Raw genomic sequence first — 19,541 nt, 5'->3', positions numbered from 1 at the left:
ACAGATGTCTTTTTCTGCTAGGAAGACTGGTTGTGCACCCTCCCCTAGTTACCAGTCTGAATTAAATTGTATTTTGTAATTTATTCATATGTGCAGTGGAAAGGGTAGCTATTTCTTATGTTTCTCAACTATGGCAAACTACCTGTTATCTTTTTCTATTTGATTTACTAGATTACAGCTTCTAACTGCACCAGACCTTTCGACAATTTTCTTAAAGTAAATTTGCTATTTCTTATCTAATCCAAATAGCAATAATTGTCCACTATACCTGTCCTATCATACTTAAAGTATGAAGCCACTATTGTCAACAGCATTTTGATTTCCATGTAGACAGAACTGTTTCTTGTAGAGAATTTCCATTCAGGAAGCTGCCTGCTTCCATTACTCACAGTGAAAGTTCAGATTCCATTTTGCTAGTCGTTCTCTCATTTAGGGGTTTTTTTCCCTGTTCTTCTTCTAGCTTATTTCTCCTACTCCCAGTATACCAGTATCTACTGAAGATTAAGAACCAACATAACAGTAAAAAACCAATGTTTTGTTTCTTGGAAAGAACTCAGAGATACTGACAGATGAGTCAAACTTGAGTTGTCAGAACATTTGTTTTTAACTTGAACCCAGGTCAGTTTTTCCCTTAACTTGAAATAGTTTCTCTATAACTCAGGTCATTGTGGTAAATCACCAAGCAAGTACTACCAACATCCTAACACATCTTAAGTGCTTGTAAATGGATTTCTTCTGTATCCTAAATTAAATTGAAGTATAAAGATTTATAGTATTATCCTGTGACAACAGTCAGTACATTAGATGTTACATTACCCATTAAGCTCTAAGATTTTATTTATATTGCTTTGTTTTTTAGAATTGTGTGATGACCTCAAACAGTAAATAGGTATTATGTCACAATAATGGATTCCACATGTAAATTGCAACTCTTGTCTTTAATACAGCTTTCCCCAGTGTGCCCAGTTTTATTCAAATAAATATTCTTCCTAGGGCAAGTAGGTTGTTGTTCCTACTAAACTTGAAGATGGATTAAAAATTCAGATACCTTGAATGTGAATCTCTGTCACATTCTGCTAATATTTTCTGAAGTCTTCAGAGCCCACATGTGTTAAAGTTTCTCAGCTCCCACATGAAACCAAGGGGCTTATATGGCGCAGCCTTGGGGAATTAAGGACTTTATTACATTTCAAAATTTACCCAGGCATATAGATCAGATTCACAGGGCTTTGGTAGAAAGATTTTTGGTTCTTTTTTTTCAATTTATAGAAACACCAGGTAATTTTTTAAATATTTAAACAGAGATGTAGCACTTCAACTTGGAAATTAAGAAGTTGTCAAATGGAAAATTTTTAGCAGAAAGAAAAAGAAATAATAAGAACAAAGGAAAAGGAAGGCAAGAGTGATAACTATGCATAATAACCACATTGGCATTGGCACTATTCTGCACTGAGAGGACAATTTCATCAAGCTGTTTGTTGTGCTTTTAGTCTGCTACTGCATTTTTCCCAGTTTGGAAGCATAGGCAATGTAGAATTGGTAAAAATTGATCTGTTCCAGAGTCCAGTATAAGTCAAAGACTAAATGCCATTACATTTTCTTACTCTTTCATCTGAATGATAACGATGTGTTAGTAACTCAACACAAAAACTGCTGTACTCTGCGGTACATGTTACAGGGAAGTCATAAGTTACCACCAGCCTGGGAGTGTAACACTCAATGTCCTTAACTTACTTTTTTCAACCTTTCCAGCTTTTTATGAACAGAGAGTGGTGGTTTTATGTAGGGCTTTTTGAGGGTTTTTTTTCTTTCTAAATAGTAGTTTGAGCATTGAGGGTTTTTTAATTTCTATTTGCTTTAGAAAATCACCTGTGTTACATGATTGTCTCCAAGTAAATGAAACAAGAGGACTATGGGTATGATGATGCTTTTACAGAAGTTCTACTTTAGTTAGAGTGATATCATTAGTCAGTTTGAATGCATATGTATTAATTGCCTCACAGCTTGATTCTATGGGATCAAGCTGACTTGTAGGGGATCCCCATATATACAGAACAAGCAAAACCTAATCATTTTGCTTTGTTAGGGGGTTACAGCGGTTTCAGTCACAACCATACACAATACCCTTTGGAAAGATCTATTTGTAACTTGCTGATAATTAAGAGTCTAAAATTATATATAAGATCTTTACACCACAAATCCAATATCAGTGTTTAAGCCACCTTACTCTCTCTTACTGCAAAGAGAATTTTGAACAGCAAGGCTTATTCTGATGTAAATGCATCTGTTTCAAAATACCTCATGGCATTTACTTCAATACACTTAGTCCCAGCATGACCTGTCATAGATGATATCAGAATCTACCCTTAACATAGAAGTAGAACGTTTTGATTAAATTTTTCTGACTTTTTTTTCCCCTCAGTACTGTCACAGAACGATAATCAGCATCAGCTGTGGAAAATTTTTTTAAATATATGATTTTTCAAACTGACATAAAATTTACTTTGAGATTGCTATTTACAGACTACATTGACCTAAACCCTATCATTGTGATAGCTTGTTAAGTCTCCCTGGCTCATGTTTTTTGACTTTTCATTACCAGAGGTTTTCTGGTTTCTTATTCCAATGTTGCATTTTGGTTTTTATTCAGCAGGATTCTGATTTCACTCCATCACCTGCTAACAGCTAAAACAATGTTTCACTGATTGAAAAAAAAAATTAAAAGAAAAAAAGGAAACAAGGATGGAAAGGGAATTGACTGCTGCTCTCCCGAAATTCCTCTATGCGACCTTTCTGTTTTGGATGCGTGAGAAAATCACCAAGCTACCTATCCTTCTAGCAAGACATGAGCACTCCCACTCAACCAAGTTCTCCATGAATATACATTAGTGCTACTTTGATTTCTGAGGCCAATGGCCTAATAAAATCATACAATTGTAGTTGAATGATTTAGGTGATATTATGCAACAACAAGGTATAATACAGCAATTGAGGGAAAAGCAATCATGCATCTAAATGCACCATCACCCAATAACAGTGCAGAGCCATGTTTACTTAATTAGTGAAACACTCCATGGCACTAGACACCACATTATTTGGTTACCTAACTGCCAAGGCTGTCACTACCAAACATCTTTGCTGTGTATTTCTGGGTACAGTGATAGAAGACTACCTGATACTAACACTAACACTACTGACATATCAGTAGTTTTTATAAATATATCAGTATCAGTATATTATCCCAAGCTTCCTTCTGTACGTGAAAGAAATACTAGGAAAAGTTCTACCATTATACCTAGATAACTTATGCTGATAAATATTTAAACTTCATCATAAGAGTTCATATGCATACCAATGAAAACTGCTACACAAGAGTCCTGCAAATGAATTGGCAATATGAATAGAGAAGAGAAATTTCAAAGAGAAATTCATACCTGGCTGTGGTTTTCAAACCTGCCAAAATCCAGAAGGCAAGAGGCAGATACAGAGGGTTAAATCCAAGTCCATTTGGAAGAATTATTTTATCATGAAACTGCAGAGAAAAGAAAAAGAGGGGGAAAAAAAGATAAAGAATGATGAATCAAGGATAAAGGATACAGGAATAGTTCTGTTTCAACTTTAATCCTACAAACTGCATACAAACATACAAAGCTTTGGAGTCAGACATAAGATTAAATTTCCCATATAATTGCATTCCAGACTATGTTTTTCTTCTCTCTCAGGTATTCATCTTTAATTAGGCCTAGGAAGATGACTAAACATGGTTTTATTTCTATTACCCCTGACTACATGTTGTTAACCACAGATGTTGTTAGATCCATTCTACAATAAATGTGTAGCTTACTTAAATTCTGACCTACACCTTTTTTATATTGTAAGTTATGTGGTGCAATTTAGTGTTTTGGAGCATTTCCATGTTTATTCACTTTTTAAAAGATAAATTCAGATGTACAAATTCTTATTGGAAGGCAATTTGTCTTCAAGACCTTTTCCTATGCTACAAATCAGTGCAGGAAAAAACAATCTGCATGTGCTTCTCAGAAATTGTTAAAACGTAAAAAAGCCATGAGAAATCACTGTGATTGAAATGTATTTTAAACTTGATTTTTTCATTGTTTCTTTTCCAATGTGTTTCCTTGGGGAAATGCAATGTTTCTTCTGGAGAGATGTGCAACAATGTAGCCCTAACACTAACTGGGATTTAACTCTTTGAGAAAAAAAAATTCCCTTTGGCATGCCAATTTCATAATTGTGGCTGTCAAATCTAAGCTGCTGAGCTCAGACAGAGATGAGGAAATAAAGCATTTTTCAAACCAAAATTCAGGTAACATCATCTCTTCACATACTTCACATTACCAGTTTACATCATGAGCAGCAGGGATTCAGACATATCTGTATCCTCTGTAAAAATTCTGGACATTCTGGACAAACAGATCAAAACACTCAGAAATCAAATTATATGCAAACAGAGTTTTAAAATTCTAAATAAAAAAATAACCGGCCACTAGAATAGTGTCCTGGAGCATCTCATACTGCTTAGAGTAGGACAGAACATTTACAGAATATATAATGTGTTGGATTTCTCATTAGATCATTGAAGTTAGAATATACTTCTCTGTATTAACTTGAAATGTTGGTTGCAAATGCTAGAAATACACTGATTTCTTTATTTTTGTACGTTCACAAAAAATAGTCACATTATTCCTATGGATTCCATGCATAACCACATGCAACAGCAGCCAGTCACTGCTGAGGTCACTGCATGTCTCTTCCAAGGTGCTCATCTGTAGAACTCAGTTCAGGGCATTGCGAAAATACCTGGCCAGCACAGACACAAAACACAGTACTCCTGTGTTTATAACTGCACTTAATCTTACCTTGTGGGCTAAGAAGTGCTCATTAACCTTGATAGTGCCACACTAACACAGCTATATTGCCTTCACAGTCCTTAACAGGGTGCTCAAATCCAACCGTAGCTTCTCTCTGCAGCTCTGTCTTATGCCATGCAAGCACAGTCAGGAAGGACAGTTCACAAATTGGTGGCATTGTTAATTTTGGACAGTTATTTTCATTACATCGTGTGGCCAAACTTCACCTGCTTCAGCAGATGCTACCCCTGTATATAACTCTACTTTCCACTGAAATCAAATGATATTATATGTTATCTTGAATATTTCTCTTGATGGCATGTTGAGGACCTTTGGTAATCATCACCTTTCTCTAATGACTTCCTTAAATTTCAAAATTATGCCTATTTGACTGATGTAGAGTAAATAGGACTCTCTTCATGTGTAAGATAATCCCCCAAGTAGTATAGCTCCTCTCAAACACTTAATTAACACTTTAAAGCCCTCTTAAGGAGTCAGGTGAATTTTGAAGTGTTCTGTTTGCAGAAAATTAGCCATTTTGACTATTTTCTGAATTATTTAAACAGTCCTTAATCTACACAACTACAGTATCTCACTTTTATATACGTAGTTTATCTCATAAACTTTTTCATCACAATTTCAAAAAACACCTTTGCAGTGCCCTTCAGTGCATGTTTACCAGACTGCTTAGTTTACTTCGATAGCTCTTTAACTATCACCCAGCTAGAATAAGTGTGACCAAGGAAAAAAGGTGTCAAATTTTTCTCTTCCCCCTAATTTCTATGAAAATATGCAGCATAATAGAGCATAGTTTGTGTTAGTTTCTAGCTTTATACTTCTGCTTACAATATTATGAATATCATAGCATACTAATTCTAGTAAAGAATATTCAACATAAACCAGCATTTGTGTGACACGGTTTTCTAAGAAAAGAGCAAGTAGTTCAGTGAGCAGTGGCAATGAGACCTGGCTCTTGTAAAGTCATGTCTTGAGAGTGAGCACCTCTGTGGATGTGTGTTCATAATCAAACAGTACCAATAAATAGGCATGAGGGGCTGTAACTTGAACTTGAGTTCAAATTTATTATTTTTCATAAGTTGGGAAATTAACACAAACTATCCTCTATCATGCTGCATACTTTCATAGAAATTAGGGGAAGAGAAAAATTTGACACCTTTTCTCCTTGGTCACACTTATTCTGGAGCCAGGTCTCATAGCCACTGCTCACTCAACTACTTGCTCATTTCTTAGAAAACTGTGTCACACAAATGCTGGTTTATGTTGAATATTCTTTACTAGAATTAATATGCTATGATATTCATAATATTGTAAGCCGAAGTATAAAGCTAGAACTGCTTCACACTATTTATTGCTACATATTTTGTGAGTGAACACAAAGATAAACAGTTTAGTTTTCCAAACTGAATGCATCTGATGAAAGATGTATGGTGGAATGCCAATACAGACTAATTGCAGGCTGACAAGCAACATATTCACTTTGTTTTCTTTCTTTGTGGCTTCTAGGCATTATATGAATACAACATCACCAGTTAAGAGAGCAAAATCCATTGATGACAGACTGTGACAACACAAGGCAGTAAAACATTTCATCATCTGCTCTTTTCCTGTATGGCTGCTAAGGGTGATGTGTTAGGTTCTATCTCTCCGTTGCTCAGCAAAGTGAGTCAACAGGGTGACTTCTGTGCAGGACAAAGGAAAGTTACTTTGGATGCCATATCCTCTGACATCTGAAAAACAGGTCACAAAGTCCCAACTGAACAATTGCATTGATTTTCTGTTTGATTTGGAATCTGTCAATCTTCTTACCAGCTACTGTTGAGATATATGGGACAAACAAAAGAAATTCTGATTTAACAATAACAGCTACAGACAGTACAGGTACTCCCAGCCACAGCTAGGTATTCCCTCTCGGATTCCCAGTTGCTATTCCTCCACCCAGAGAGCTCCTGACTCTTGGCAGGTATTGACACACTACAGAGAATTTTTTTGTGATTTTTGTTCTCCAGATCTGAAAGTTGAAAGAAAAATCTGAACCCTGCAGAGTTTTCACTGATCTGATAAAAGCCATTGTCACATTAAGCTGACCTGGGCTTTAGAGTCTCATGGAAAGAGTATCAAGGTGTAGCAAACAGTGTCCCTTGGAAAGGGACTCTGCCAGTACAAAAAGCATGTCAGGTAGAGAATGCACTGTCAATGGATAATTTCAGCTTGTTGAGACTGCCCTAAGGAACAGTCTAAACATTTCAGTAGAACAGTAAGTCAGGGACTCAGACTGTTGTACTGATTCTAATGGCCTATAGACAAAATGGTGTTCTAGCTGATTTACAGTACTTAGAGAAAAAAGCATTTCTGAATGTCTTTTTGGTTTTCCACAGTTTTTGATCTCAAGAGAATCATGAAGAAAGGAAAGTTGCTTCCCTAGTCTGACAAGAGATTGGAGTGCAAAAAAAATATTTTAAGTGTGAGCTCCATAATTTACAGGGAAAAAATCAATTTTAACTATATTTAGTTTCTGTTTACAAGAAGAAATATTTGCTTTGCTTTACTAAATTATATTTGTGCAAGCCAAACATCATTACATGGCTTTGAATAACTCAGAAAACTATTTCCATAGCACTGACTGAATTAAGGCAATAATATCATCAGGACTTTAAATACTTTTTTTCTTCTATTGATATAGCTTTTTTTTTCTGTCCTTGCTGAACTTTTTGGTCATTCTTTATTCAGGTCATGTCAAATAAGAGAGCAGAATAGACTGGTGAGTAAAAGTACTCTAACAAGCAAGATAAGATGCTCCATCACTTTATGATGAAATATTCAAACACATTGCCCACTGGTATCAACTTAGTCATGACTGATTTAAATGATAGGCTGAAAAATGTGCTTTAATCTTCCATATAATAAGTTTTTAAAAATTAAAACTGAAATCACAGTTTAAAGAAAAAGCTAGCAGACACTTCAGTCATCATTTACTTGACTGTATGTTTTCTGCGATTAAAATGGCTGGTTTCATTAAAGAACTGAATACAGCTGCAATTGTAACTCAGATTATGATCTAAAGTCAATAACTTGTGAGCTATTGAACGTCTGGGTGGATACTGATGTCATTACACTTTACATTAAACAAACTAATGTTCTTCCCAATTATTTTTCACCTGTGAAGAATAATGGAATGGTTTGGGTTGGAAAGGATCATAAAGGTCATGTAGTTCCAACTCCCCTGCCATAGGCAGGGACACCTTCCACTACACCAGGTTGCTCAAAGCCTCATCCAACCTGGACTTGACCAATTCCAGTGACAGGGCATCCACAACTTGTCTGGAAAGCCTGTTAACTGCTTCACCACTCTCACAGTGAAGAATATTTTTCTTTAGTCTAAACCTGCCTTCTTTCAGTCTAAAGCCATCACCCCTTGTCCTGTCACTACATCCCCTTCTAAAAACTTCCTCTACAGCTTTCTTGTAGGCTCCCTTCAGGTAGTAGGGGGCTGTCAACACCTTGCTAACAAAACTGAAAAGAATATATAGCTTTAACCTGTTCTCTACCACTTCAAGCATTTTTCTTTAAAGTTCAAGTGAGAATTCAGAAAAAATAATGTTTCAAAATACTACACCTGACTTAGAATACCTTCTGCCACTTTATTTTATTTCTGCAATATATACTTAGCACTCAGAATTACTTCTTTACCACAGGTTTAATCAATGACAATAGAAAAATATGAGTTTAAAGAATTATAGCACATAGACAAAAGAACTACATAGGGAACTGATTTTTCAAACAGCCTTTTTCCTCTACGAAATATTTCCATTTTAATGAGAATTTTTGATTCCTGTTTTTTAATTCATTGTTTTTCTCCCCAACTGTAGTGAAAGCAGAGAGAAGTTAACTGTGAAATTCACTATGATCTTGCGAGCAAATGGATAGACCCTGCTTGACAATTTATCAGCGAGTACATTAATTTTGCCAACTTCCATTTCTTTTTGTTATTTAGTTGGATGATCAGAATAATTTTTTAAAGCATTAATTTCTGGGGACAACACAGGCAAACAATTAGAATTTACATGCCTCCATTAGATCACTGGTATGTATGCATTCTTCTTTCCTTGATGAAAATTAGGAGTCGTCTTCAAGAATTAATCAAATGACAAAAAAGTCATTAACATTTATTCAAGCATGGAACTTTCAGACAGATATTTGCAGTTATGAGTGAATCCCATGAGTTTCATCTGTTCATTGATATATAAAAATTTCATTAAAAGGACAAAAATATTCTTCTTAGTATAAGACCCACAGAGCTCAGCACTGTCTTCCTTAGAAAATAAGTAACAATCTCACAATCATTCATTTTGTACTTAGTAGTAGATGATTTTCCAAATACATAAGAGGAATTACATCACGACTAGGAAAGGCCATTTCAGAAACCAATAAAAGCAAGGGCATTAAAACTAAGGTAATCATACCTTAGTTTTAATGCATCACCCTGTTGACTCACTTTGCTGAGCAACGGAGAGATAGAACCTAACACATCACCCTTAGCAGCCATACAGGAAAAGAGCAGATGATGAAACGTTTACAGAGATTTTCACTCCTAATTTTGCCAGCTGCTCTTGGGTAGCATTGACCAAAAGCTGTTTACCCAGAGCAATCACACCTATAAACGTGAATTCAACTGGAAGTCTTTCAGGTGTCTTTCTAATATTCTGAAATACTGCCATGCAGTTAGTACCCACACTAGCAATGGATGCAAACAGGTGAAATCAAGGGCTGAACAGGTAGGAGTTGCACCTGATTCCTGAAGATGATATCCACAGATCCAAGTTAAAACATGCTGAGGAAAAAGCTTGGTCTTCTGATTTCTTCAAGCAGCCCTGCACACATTAACTCTACTTCAGGTTCAAATTACAAAACCTATGTCTGTAATCTTCTATAATCAGAAACTTTTTTCATCCTTCCAATTATATAAGATTTAAAAAAAAAAAAAGATACTATCTCTGCCTATAAATATTGCATCACCTTTAGTCCCAGATCATTACAGTTACAGTAATATTACTACCTAAAATAGATTAAAACAACATTGTCAGAAAGTATATAAAGTTACTTGCTTTGGCAATACCACAGTTTGTTAGGTGAAAGGGACTCCATTTTCCAAATCTTAAACACTGAAGTTACTTAAAGCATGACTAGGAAAACACAGCTCTAAACCTCATATAACTTTTATTTCACTTATATTTTCTGTCTGGAGGACAGTGACAGATATACGTCTTGTGAAAGGCATAAAGATAACAACACAAATTCTCCAAGTGTGCCTTTCTGAAAAATCCATTGCAGATTTGACACAATTATTTTTTTTATTTTATCTCAACGTCTGTTTTCTTTGTGTACTAAATGCTCAACTATACTTAAAACTGTGTTTTCAATTATGTGATTATGCATTTGTGTATCCCCATTGAGCTTCATAGGATTACTCAAGCAGAGAAAAGTTTGCAGAATTACAACTCAGGCTTGTCGATAACAGTTTTTTCAGTGAAAAAACAGACTTTGTTTCACAGTTAGTTCATTCATTGAGGAATATGTAGTTGCAAGTATTTAAGTTTTTTAATTACAGTACATTATACAATAGAAAAGATAATATTTCCCTAGAAACAGTGTTTATCTCCATTCTTTAATTTCACAAGGGTAGAAATGTCACTGTCTCTACTACAAGAATGGCCCTTCTGAATTGGTTTCCATGAAAGTAATCATTGAACATTACTCTGAATCATAAATTGAAGTAAATCATGCATTAGAATAAGCCCCAAATTTTCTCAGAACATAACACAGAAATACATAATGATTTTTCAATTTCTGCAGATACAAAAAAAATTCCACTTTCAGGAAATGCGTTTTCCTTCTCAAGGAGAAAATGTAAATTTTCAGTGAAAAAAAAAAGGCATCTTTTGTGATCAGTTTAATTTTTTCTTTTTTAATATGTGCCATTTTTTTAAACATGGTTTTCCACAGAATCCAGTCAAATAATGTTCCAACAAATTTCTATATAATTTATAGTATTTTCTAATTTGCTGACGTAACACAAATATGCACAACAAAGAAAATGTCGCTATATTATAAACATGAACAGTAAGAATAAGCTAAAACAAAAGGAAAATGCCAGAATATATTCATTCCCTTAAACTAATTTTGGAAGCTACGTAAATCATTAGCTACATAATTTTGTCCAAATCCTGTTTCAAGCTGAAACTTTCAAACTAGAAACAGTCCTGTTTCTAGCTGCATAACTATGCAACTAGGGTAATTTGATCTTGATACAGAAGCATGAGAATTTCTTTGAACTGAGTTCTGTCCCAAGACATTAGTAAGAATGCTTTTGTTTCCCCATGCTTTCTTTTTGATCTGCTACTTGCAGGTTTATATATCTATTTTCAAGCATAAACTCCAACTAAATTGACCGTCCTGGTATTGATAAATCTGCTACAAATAGTTCATGAAGCTGGAAATCACACTTAAACCCATAAAGGAAGCATATATTAAAAGTGGGAAGAACTTGCCTTGAAGTTGAAACACGCTGAACTAAAACTCAGAAGATTTGTGTTCATTCCTGGCTCTGACAGACATCTTTTGAGAAATTTAATCTTTCTGAGACTGAGGACCCCAAGTGTAATACATCCATTTATAGTTCTTATCTGGAAGGTAAAGTTTCTTAACTCTAGGTTTGCTCCTTTCCGTATGCACAAAAATTATAGACTGCATTCTTGCCTGGTCTTTCCAGATATACCATAAGAAAAAAAGTATTTTTGTTCTCAGAAATAACACATAAAAATCTTGTTTTGTTTACCTTTCGCATGATCTGATGTTTTAGGCACTGGATAAAACATTTTCTTCTCTGAAGTTAATGGTTAAGCTACTCTTGCCTTCAACAGAGTGCCTGATTTCACTGATCATGTTTGCAAAAGATCGATTAACTGGATTTTTCATGCTTTTCTCTTCTCATCTTAATCTGCCTGCAATAGCTGCAGCTTTGCTATTTCTGCATCAAGAGAGCTTGGACTTGCTCCTGCTTGCACTGAGCCAAGTCTCTGAAGTGGCCCAGTGGGAACAAAACAAATCCATTGTCAAATTCAAGCTAGGAAACTAATGATGAATCGTTATTAAGAGCTACACGCAGACACACCAGCAGGAAAAAAACAACTCCATTTTCAGACTGATTTAAAGAATCGTCTCTCCCAAGACTACCCTAACGACTGACAATTCACTTTATCAATTCAAACTAAAGTCAGAATCATTATACCTGAGCATGATCATTAAGTGACAGTGAGTGTCAGACTGAGACAGTGTCATCTTATCTGGATATGCCTCTGAGGTGATTAGGGCCTTATTGAACTGTGTAATCCAGACATTAGGTCCCTGTGCTGGCACTCAGCCAGATGTTTTATTTTCAGGAAACCAGCCTGGCAATCAAGCACCCAGTTTACAATTTTCAGATGTCAATCTATTCATATGAAGTACACAGAGAACAGTTCAACTATAGAACAGCCTTTACTTAACATTTCTGAAGATCAATGTGTTCTAAACCGCTTCGGAGGGGGGTTTAATTGGGAAACTGCATAGAACAGCATTATCAATGCGCAGGCTATCAGAATCTGATCACAACATTCCAAAGAAATAATTTTCCATAAAAGAGAAATGAAGTCAATGTTTACTTCACAACTGGGTCTTGAATTCTAATGTTTCATGACGGGGTAAAATTCATGCTATCCCTATGACTGACTTTCAAATTAGAAACTGTAACTCTTCCACTCACATGTAATTAAACAAGCCATTTGTGGGACTTTTTAGTGAATGCTGCTCTCAACACCATCCACTATAAGGAAGACTAATTATTTTTAACACAGCACAAGTGTTAATGGTACCTCTGTAAGTCTTACATAGGTTACTGAAAGGTTAAAGGTAGATCTCACTGCATGGAGAAATAAAATCAATTTCAGAAACTTTCCAGTGTCTGACATTAAAATAAAACACAACATTAAGAGAACTTGGACTGTCCCCAAATCCTCCTTAGCCACTCCAGTATACTGTGGTGGAATGTATCAGAATATATCTGCTGAAGAGCATGAAACTTCAAGTCTACAGGAAAAGCACCAGTACAGATTATTTTTCACAGTTTCCAACTGATTGGAATCCCCATTAGCAAAGGTCAGGCTTAATTTGCCACAGTTGCATACAGAAAGCCTGTGGTCCATCATAGTTCATGTAAGACAAAAAAAAAAACGCTGCTTAATTCACTCAGTAGGAAATCATTCCATTATATGTGTACGAAATATGTACTCAAGGGCATGTGGTTTTATTGTATAGCTACTGAATGTTAATGGTGTTGCATGTAATAAGTGTTGTACCTAGGTCATGACAAGAAGAAGATATTTCATAACTAAGACAGGTATTTTTGAGCTTATATGACAGAGGAAATTCTAGCAAAATGTAACAATAGGTATTACTACTGTAGCTGTCACATCAGGATTTGGAATTTTTTAATATCCATTTTAAGTATTTTAGAGCTGTTTTGTAAAATCCCTGTTACATAATTAGCTTTAAAAATTACTCAAGTTAGCATTTTGTCTATAAGACACAATTGTAAGATGGAAGTTTAAAATAATGCTGCCTATTCTTTACTCAATTGAAAAGCTGTGCCAATATTATACTTGTTGCAGCAGCAGCTGCTTGCAAATGCCTTTGGAATTGATTTGGATCTCTCTGTCACATGCCAGTGGAATCAGGCAGAGGCTTTAATAGCGTGTGTTCAATATATACAGTTCCTTTGTGATCCTACCAGAGCAGATAAATTCCTAGCAGCTGAGTGTGCGATTACAACATCATCATATCTGCATGGTATTTTTTTCTTCCCCAAGCATCTTTCCCTGGCATCCTTACTGCCAGGAAGTTCCATAGACTGTAACTCTCACTGCTGCAAAATCTCTGATGAGCTTGAGCATGTGGGCACAAGGAGACATCCGACCTCTGTTACAGCAGCAGAGTGAAGAGAGGGCTCTGACTGCTGCTCTGAGGAATAACACACAGCACTTACAGGGACTTTCAGCATAAAACAATCTAAGCGGTTCTTATTTTTGATATGTATTGCCACTAATTAATTGACTTTAGTCCACTTCTTTCTTGCAAGTGGGAAACAACAAGGTAGACAAAATGACACTGAAAAGGAACAGAGATTTTAAATATGTAGTAACTTGCAGAGCATAGGTATCATATCTAGGATTTGACAGAAATTGTTTCAAATTCTATCAAGTATATGTGTTTTATTCACAGACAGTCCTTTAAAAAATGTACCCATCTAAAAATAACATTTTTAAAAAATAAAATCTATTGTCCAAAGAAAGTTAAGTCAAGTAGAAAAATTCTTGTCACTCCACACTGGCAGAATGAGAGCAAAGTGAAAACTGGGACAGGGGAATAAATCAGGTAACCATTATTTTAAATAAATGCTGATCTGGTTAAAGAAACTATTGACAGTAAATTAGGAGTGAAAGTGGATGTCTCCGGTCTGTGTGGTCATCCCATTAGCATCAGCAGAAGTTTCATTCAGAAAGTGTTCCTGAATGGATTCTTATTGTCATGGGAATAACAACAAAGAACAAATGGTACTGCTTCAGAGCAACAGTCCTCCAAAACATAGTGTTTTGCTGTCCACCATATTTAAAGCACCATGCTCCACTACATGGAAAATGTTTCTCCTGAAAGAGCACAGCATTTTTCAAATATATTTTTTCAGCTGACCCAACTGCAAAGCAATCACAGTATGGCAGCTGAAGTATAAAAGTACCAGCAGTTTTCTCAGAAAGTGATGACTCCACATGACAACCCCCCAGACTACACTGAAAAATTGATGACCTTGTACAAGAGCTTAATGAAAACTCTTCTTATAATCTAAAGATTGAGATTTAACACATTTTACCTGGATGTAGTCTAATACAATAGATACAAATAGGATACATTCCTTAGAAATTAGATCAGATTTGTGGACAAGATTATGAAAAGTGCTGAGATGGATTATGAAAGGAAAAAACCTCATATATAAGCAGTCACCTGCATCAGGTAAACCAATGGAAGTTAATGGAAGTTAGATGTCCAGTCTGCTTTAGTGATCTTTAAAATCCTGTTAGTACCTCTAAGCATCTAAATGTCTTTGAAAACATCCCTCTGTGCCTAACATTATTAGGAATCACTGGACTTGAAAGACTAAAGGGACTCAGCTTCACCTACAATATACAGCTGTACTTTTCAAGCAGAATTCATATGATTCAATAGTACATCTGTCCAATCAAAGATGCCTCCACCATCAAGTGGAAGATAGACACTCTTCATAAAATCTCCCATAAAGGATAAAGCACTCTCCAGAAAAACTTTTCTCAGACTTGGTATAAATTGGCCTCTGGAAGACACCTAGAGGGAGTTTAAATGGCTAGACGCATAATTCATACCTGCAGTCTAGGAACAGAATGAAGGGTGCTCTTTTCTGATGATTTCAGAAAGTCTTTTTTGGGGCTTCTGCTCTGTCCCAAACACTAGTTAGGTCCATGTTTTAACCTTCACTATTGTGATGATGGTCACATTACAGAAAAAAACCTCAGAATAGAGGTATGTTCCAGGCATCAATTTTTTCTACATCTTTGGGCATGAATCCCCAATAAAATGCAATAGACTCACTGAATCACTGAGGAAATGTACCAGGTCATGTAAAGGCACGAAGATGTAACCATGCTGCAATCTGCATGTTTATTTACAAACTCCTTTGAACACACAGGCAGTAAAGTGGTCTCACCTCTCTCTTACTCAAGAATTACACACTCAGCAAAGCTAGCCAGTGCACTGCCATGGGAGAGCACAAGATCTGAAATACTTAAATTTGACAATACATTCATGAAATAAAAATAAAAATGAGGCATCTTTGTTTGACAAAGGGGAAAATTTCAGAGTTCACTGGGTGAAAAAAGTTACACAGGGAATTCTCTGAAATACTGATGGATGGGAATGTTGCAGTGGGGATCCTGCAACACGCATATATCAAACCAGGAGTCCCGTGGAAAGGAAATATATATGGACAGATAGATTCTTGCTAGATGTTTCAGAGATGTTTATTTCTCCAGCCGCATGGCCGGAGCTCTGCCCAGGAACTGTTCCAGTCACGGGACCAAGGGTCCTTCTGCCCGCGCAGGGAACACAAACCAACCAATGGGAACGAGGCTGAGCAGGGACAGGGAAGCCCCGTGTCTGTGCCCTCAGGGCCCCTCTCCCAGGGCTACACGGCGGGGGAGGGACCCCAACATGGGAAGAACATGAAATTTTGAGGTATGATGGGCCAGGGACAGTAGGGATATAAGCAGGATGAAATGAAGGGAATTTGTGAATTGGCTTTGAGGAAATGGCAGAGATAATAAGGACACAATAGCAATAAGAAACACCATTTTTTTCACAATGCTCCCTGTACTGTGAAGTTGGGGGACAGTTCATTCTGAAGGTACAAAATATAGGACAAAGAGAAAGAAAAGGCATTCTCATTCTTCCCACATTTTCCATAAAATCATACTTATTCACTAGCTACCTGTTAACAGAGACATCTTTTTCAGACATTAGCTTTCATTGCATTAACTTTTGTTCTGCTTCTAATCTTGAAAATGTGAACAACCTGCAAGCAGAATAGTAAGTCAGTGCCTTGAATTACCCCACTTATTTTGTTACCAATTGTCATTTCAATAACTGTATTGCATTTTGCTGAAAAAAAGTCATTTTATGTGGCATGAGCAACATTAATAATATCAAGATAAACATTGGAATTTCAAAAAATTTAAGAAGAATCCATCAACATTTGTTTCCAGTCACATTCAACCTCTTTTAAACTGCATAGTGTCCATTAATTCAAGGGATATCTGAACAGAACTATATTATTCATCACTTACCTTTCAGATTTATTGAGACAGACCAGAAATAATGGAAGGAAAATACTTCTAATGCAAGTTTCTTGAGTATGTGGATTAAGACTATTCATGTTCACAAAGAAACCCAGCAAAACTTTTGATCTGAGAGACTGTGAACACTAATGATCAGAAAGAATGTCATGGTGGATTTGTTTATATTTTTAAAACTGTACATAAAAATTATTTATAAAGGAAACAAAATGCAGGCAAGAAATGAAAGACATTCTTTGATAAATTAAAAATGTTTGCTTTCTCCCATAATGTAAGAAAGCTAGATGTAAGAGAAGTATATTGTGTGTATGTTCAAAGGCTTAACAGCATGAGGTATAGAAGTATTTCAAATGGCAACAGCTCAGAAAATAGTATAGGTCTTGAAATTAAATCATCCTCATAAATAAATCATCAAATAAAGATAAAAAGACAAATTGGTATTAGTCTAATACAAATTTAGCTGAAGTATTAATATCCTTTTTTTCCACACACCCCCCCCCCCAGAAGGAAACTTGCTATAAAACTTGAGTTGAGATAAATGTCTTCAGGTCTAAATATTTGTGGTGCAATTCTTTATTGCCTTTGGTCACTCATAAAAATGGTAGTGATGTCAAGCCATTGTTAAGATGTCAAACTACAGAGCACACATTTTGATGTATATTTGAAGTCTGCCCTACTATTCCTAAAAGTACAGGTTCCATAGTTCACTTACATATTAGGCATTGCATCAATGTCCCTGGGAAAAGTTCTCCCTACTCCTTGATATGGACCCACACTCTCAGTGGCAGCTGTACATTTCCTCCATATCTGAAGGATCTTGTGTCACCTTAAAATTTTGTGTCAAAGTCTTGTAAGCCTAATACACATGAAGGAAAAGATGCCCCCTTCGTACAGTCAACTGAACCCAAGATTTAACACGAATTTTGCTGTGAAAGACAGATGAACCTAAGAATATAGGGCATAGTATTCAGAGCAGTATCTCATCATAAAAAAAGTTATAAGAATAAGGAAAATCCCAGCTGCTTAGTTCTTATCATAAGATAATCCTACACACAGTGCACTTCTGGAAGAAAATTTCACATCATTTGTCTTTTTAGCATACTTTATAGAAGCTTTTTTTTTTTTCACATTCATAAAACTCCTGTGACCATTTTTCCTCCCTCTGTCAGGTTTCTAATTGTTTGTACCGAAACCATCCTAATCAGATAGTGAGATTTTTAGGGTGTGGACCTTGTCTAATTGTTTGGTTTCTAACACTGTGAGTGTACAGCACTTACATTAATATTAAACTGCATCTTGTCCTTTTTTTTATGATGCTTGTTACAGAGAAACAGACATCTTGTTTTCAGCCTCCTTTCTAAACTAAACAAGGCTTATATGATCAAATCTATGTATATCTCCATGTATGTTTGTCCCATCAAAATTTCAGATCACTCTGTCCAATTTAACTATATTTACATTCTCCCAAAATGGGGTTGAGGTCAGAGGTAATAAGCACCTACCCTGCTTCACGAAAATAAGTGTGTTGAAGACACTGCTTCCCTGAGAATCAAATCTGCAGTACATGCCCAGTTCTTTTGAGATATTATAAAATGACAGATAGGCACAGTATTTACCGCGCAAATCTGAGGGGAGAACATCAGTCAGAGCTCACATCTTTCATTTGCCAGAATCGAATGTGTATCACACAGCTATGGAAAAACAGACTCACCAGTTGTGATGCTCACAGAGCTACCTAAGAACTCATAAGCAGATCTAGGGTCATGACAAAGGTCTACTTTGTCAGGCCACCCATTACTGGCTGTGGCTAACGGCAGGCATGCGGTGAAAAGCAGAGCAGTGGAGATGCACAGCACTATTTCCTGGGAGTACTTCTTCCAGTAATGTACAAATCATGGACATCCTGAACTTGGCATTATGTCTGTGTGCTTAATAGCTCTGCCCCCCCACGGCAAGGATTTGTTCAATTGATTTTGGCACTTCTGTAGACATCTGGCATCCCAAACTTCCCATGGCATTGGAGTCCCGCATGTTACCTACATGCTTCACGAAGAAATGTCGCCTTTTGCTTGCCTTGTACTGCCACCTTTTAGTCTTACTTGATACTCCCTGGAGTTTATTTTTTTTAAGAAAACAGCTCTTCCTTGGTTATCCACAATTTACAACCTGCTATTCTAATGACTTTGGTCATATGCTCTCTCAGTTGCTTCTTTCCCAACTGTTTAGAGCAAAGATTTAAAACCAATTAAAAAGACATTGGAGCTTCAGTGACTTCATGGCCATGGTTCATTTTCAAAAGAGGTATGTGGTGCACAGTACACTAAGCATATTATACGAATACCCTCTATGTCAAAACCCAACCACTACCTCTTGAGGTATTTTTAGTATTCTACAATATATTTCTGGTAAAAAAAAAAAAAATTATTTCTGTATTTTTTACATCTTGAATTGATGTCAATATGCTAGAGATAATTCAGGTCTTAAATTTGAAAAGAATGGTGCAAACATTCCAATAAAACTATTTTTACCCAATTAAAATAGGCTTTAGATACTTACTAGTTGGAGAACAGAAAGGAAAAAGAAAGAGCAAACACCTTCTGCCTTTTCATTGGGCATAAGATGTAAAGGAAAAGAAAACCATATGATAAACAGAACAACGGAGATGGGGTGGCTTAGTACTATT

This window comes from Corvus hawaiiensis, chromosome 5, assembly GCF_020740725.1.
Source record: "Corvus hawaiiensis isolate bCorHaw1 chromosome 5, bCorHaw1.pri.cur, whole genome shotgun sequence".
NCBI lineage: Eukaryota > Metazoa > Chordata > Aves > Passeriformes > Corvidae > Corvus > Corvus hawaiiensis.
This window is presented reverse-complemented; position numbering follows the sequence as displayed.